The sequence below is a fragment of the Centruroides sculpturatus genome, unplaced genomic scaffold (assembly GCF_000671375.1).
Source record: "Centruroides sculpturatus isolate CEXI.00-Female unplaced genomic scaffold, Cexi_2.0 scaffold1349, whole genome shotgun sequence".
Classification (NCBI taxonomy): domain Eukaryota; kingdom Metazoa; phylum Arthropoda; class Arachnida; order Scorpiones; family Buthidae; genus Centruroides; species Centruroides sculpturatus.
The window spans coordinates 219,817-224,718 of record NW_019385637.1 but is presented as its reverse complement, the minus strand read 5'-3'; positions in this window follow the sequence as shown (position 1 = coordinate 224,718).

Sequence of the window (4,902 nt, the reverse complement as noted above, 5' to 3'; positions counted from 1 at the left end):
TAATTTGGGTTTCCTACCCCTAAGCTTTCCATATCTGGTCTTGTCTTTCATCTATCTAACTCCGTTCTCGAGATTAAGGATGGACGGACAACGCTGGGAATTTATAGGTCTACAATTTTTTTTTTTGAAATTGCAGCCCAATTTCCGGTAATTTAAAAAAAATTTGAAATTTTAGACTCGAGGAGCAAATCTCATAAATTGTTTTTATCAATCAAATTATGAGTGCGTTCAACAGAAAACATTCAACTTTTCCTGGAACTGTTGAGTCTGTCGAATGCAGTTATTGTGCTCGTTGCATGGTAAAACGGCTGTAAAAACAGCAAATAAGCTAATGACATAAGTCGTTTCATCGAAACGACTCTGCCATTGGTTTGGTTATATAGCTATATTAAAGCGCTTTACGAGACAACGTGCCCATTACTTTTATTTACTGAGTACTTCAAAAAACGTTAACACTAATATGGAAGAACTTCAACTTGTTATGCCGGATTTCTAGTTGCAGGTTGTCCTCTACGTAATTCTCAATTATGTACATTGTACAAGAAGTCACGACCGGATTGTGGGGTTCTCAAAAAGTATGACCCTGTTATCCCTGCTGCAGTGATCGACAATCTTCTCCATACAAGAAGCAACATGTATCCTAACACTTTCCTTTGTTAATTGTAAAATGATTTAATAAGTGTTATCGGGGACTACTTTGAATGGAGCAGAAATTTACGCGGTACCATCAACCGGGATTTACTTTTACCCCATATCTTACAGTTTCATGCAAATTTGTTTTATTCAGTCTAAAATTAGCTAACTTGTTTATGTGAGCGACAAAAGATTTCTCTTTTACATCCATAAACGTTGTTTTCTGTTATCAAGTGATACCGATTCGCTCCTTATGGAGATTTTAGCTCAATGTAGGCTCTTTCTCCGAGTAGACTTGTGTATGTGTATGATCGCTAGGCGACCGATTAGCCGGCTGTATCGAACAGCCATACGTACGCGCGGGAAATAAATGCCTTCCGGGAGGACTTTTATGGGGAACTGGCCTCCTATTCAGTCGTTATAGGCAAGGAGAAAACCCGGAAAACTCCAAGCAGCCAGCCTGTCCGACCGTGGCGCGAACCCACGACGAACCTCCCAGTCTTTAGGGTCTGGTCACCACTACGATGAGCGGCAACGGAGACCACTCGCCCACTGGTGGGGCTTCGCTCCTTTACTTTTTATTTTGTTTTTATTGGGTTTCTAAGCATATTATTCAAATTAGATACATTTCTCCAGTTTCTCAGATCATTTCTGATGTCATATAAACATTTTTCTGGTGTCTTTTTAGTACAGTCGCAACTTTTCAGAAGTTTCACACACCTGAAACAATAGAGTTTAATACAGGTTGCTAAAATCTTTAATAGTTATTAAAGTATAGTAATTAATATATGATAATTTATAGTTGAAAATAAACTTATGTCAGGAGTAACATTAGCCATGAACCAATGTTACCCCAAAACAACAAAAAGTGTTTGTGTTTTGTTATAAATAAATAATAAAATAATGTGATAATTTCATTTTATTAATAAAAGTATAAGTGTAATAAATTAATACTTTAACAGTACTTTTTATAGACTTTTTTCAGGAATATAAATTGGCCGATAAAAAAAATAAACAGTTTGACACGTCAGATTTTCAACCTCCAATACTGCCAATTGGCAGTACTGGAGGTTGAAAATCTGAGGTTGAAAAGTTGAGTTGGAGGTACAAAAAATAAATATGCTAAATAATTATGTATTGTTAATCCTAGTATTTTCCTCTATAGGCAGGAACAAATTATTTTGAAATGACAAATGTTGAAGTTACAAAAATAAACAATTTTTTTCGTGTGATGGCACAATAAAAAGTCAAAGTAAACCCGGTTTGGTTTATTTGTTTACGGTAACGTGACACGTGGGCGATCTGCCAAGGGGATATCTCCTGGGGATTATCTGTGGAAAACTGGTTTTATTTTGGTGTGTTAATAATGTGAATAAAACCCGAAAAATTTCACGTGACAAACCCGTTGGAGAAGCTCGAATCCACGACCAACTACCAGTGTTCAGTTGTTTTATCCACTCGGCCACTGCTGGGCGAGTAACCCCAGTTGACAGTACTTGCTGACACGCAACCCCCCGCGTAAAATAACACTTAAAATGTAATTACACTTGTTGAAGTATGTTTAATTTCTCTACTGAAATAATTTGATTGTTTATTTCATTATTTATGAAGACATTTTACAGCAGGATCCACCGACGTCACACTTCGATACAGTAGTTATCATATATTGTCATTATAAATATTTAGTTAAAACATTGAATTTATTTTTAAAATATTATTTTATCACGAGTAATACTTACTCCATTGGCAGATATTTATCAATAAATTCTTTTATATCTTGATCAATATTCATTGATTTAGTAGCACTTTGATAGAGTTTGGTATTTACAGCAGCAGGACATACCACGTTGAATCTAATTCGACTTTTTTCGTAATGAAAATCTTGCTATAAACAAAAGTATATACTTCGTTATCATCAAAAATAAAACAAGTTGTAATAAAAAGTAGCAGAGATAATGAAATTAAAATATTTAAATAATTCAAATGAAATAATAATCAAAATATAAAGTGGTCATAATTAAAGAGTAGGTGTGGCGAGCTCTCCACAGAAAGAACTGTTGGACAAATCTTAACCGAATTTGATATACATGCTGGTCTGAGAATGCGATTTTCTATTTTCAGAAAAAATTTACTTCAAAATACAGCCGTTAAGTCGAAATTTGGCACTGATTTTTTCTTAATATGCATATTACGTACGAATTTTCGATGTAAACCAAGTCGCAAAAGGTTCTTCACAATTCTTTGACAGGTGTCGAACGAGGGGTCCGAATGAAGGGTATCGATCGGAAATTTAAAGAGCTCCTTTTCAGACGCGAATGGAAAGAATTAGATGCCTCAATCGAACAATGGAAATTTTTTTGTAAATTAGTTAAACAATGGAAAGGAATAAAGTCGAGAAAAAGCGACGAGAGAGGAATCATATTCAGTCGTGACGCTGACCTCTCCCGCACCCTCCATCAGGTTTCGAATTGTCACCAGGTGACAGTGAGAGACCAATGGAGAAGTGACTGGGGGAAAAAATTCTATAAAACCGCGTTTTCAAGGACATAAAACGTTCTTTGTTCTTAGTTTAGAGTGCTCTGCATCTGGATTTTGCTGCGGTTCAACAACGAAAACTTGGTCGAGGTTTAGGAATAGGTTTTCGCCATCCCGTTCCGGCAAGTTTCGCCAAGTGTACCCAGCCGCCGAAAATCATCCCTTCAAGTTGTGCTGTGCGCCCCGGGCCTACGTTTTCCTCATCACCTTCGCCAGAAGAAGAGAACGATCATCGAATCGATTGAACTTTATACGCGGACTGGTTCATTCTTCGTATAGGCCTTACGCCGAAGTAAAAGAGTAGTTGTAAGCGCAATTTTTATATTTAATAAATTGATTGCGATGGAAGACCTGTTTCAGTGAGTTTTTCCACTCCCACCCGACAGTACTGACCGCTCGACTGTCGTGACACCTTACACCCGATCGGCTAACCTCACATAGTTATAGTACTCATTTCGCATGAGCGTGTGTTAGTTAAACTTTTCTATCAACAAAACAGCAATACCAGTCCAGCAGTTAAGAAATTTCAGACGTTTTGATCAAAATTAATTAAATTTAGTGATTTTATTTTATTTATTTATTTTTTATTACTCGGCCACTGACGGGCAATTGCATAGTCCAGCTTCGTGGATTTAGTAATTGAATCATGTTACACTAATATTTCTAATACATTGTAGCAGACTGTAATTCGAGTTTTCGATAATTTACTTCATTTTGGAACCTTTTCATTTCGGTCATTGAGTTAAAACAGCCTAATCAGAAAAGCAAAGTGATAAAATACAATTACAAATAACAGTTCACATAAAAAGGTACGACCGCTAATACCTAACTACAAGATTTGCCTGTGCTCCTCTTATGAAAATTAATAGCAGAAAGAAGAATACCATTTTAGTAACTTCAGTTTCCAATTATTGTCATATTTATAAATTAAATTCGCTTAAGATTAAATAATAGAAACATTTTTGAAATATTTAACAAGACAAAAAGATACAAACAATTATAACGTAAGGGCTGTCTATTAATTACAGTTTTACAGAAGGAAGGAGTGAGCGAGCGAGGGAGTACAGATAGAGTGAGATCTCGCAGAAGTACATAGTACAGTACACAGTACAGTACACAGTACAGTACACAATACAGTCCTCTTCCTCCGAATCATCAACTTTCCTAAACTCTTCTTTCATATTTTTACAGGGCAAAGTCCTAACTAAAAGGATAGCCCTTTGTTAGCGCCTCAAGCGCCACCGTATTTTTGTCATAAAAAAAAGAAAAAAAAATTTGTGAACGAGAGTAGTTCTGTAACGGTCATTTGTAGCAGCCATTTTGTACCAGTGTTTCATTCCGCATTAAACGTTATTTTTTGCAAAACCGCAGTACTTTCATATTTTTACAGTCCATTAAAGATCGACAAACACCCTTCTTAACTGTAAAACAAGAACAAGTACACATGGAGAAGGGCTTAAGTTATTATCTACTTGGACTATTTTTTTACAATTTTTTACTGGTCATGTGAATAAACCAGAGCTGTGGAGTCGGAGTCGGAGTCGGAGTCGTGGAGTTTTGGTGTTTTAGCCGGAGTCGGAGTCGTCAAAAAATCCGCCGACTCCAACTCCCTTTTACTTACCAACTTGTTATGTAGGCTATATGAAACGGAGTCGGAGTCGGTAGATTTTTACGCGACTCCACAGCCCTGGAATAAACTAATCAGTTAGAAAATATTTACAGAAGAAATCATTT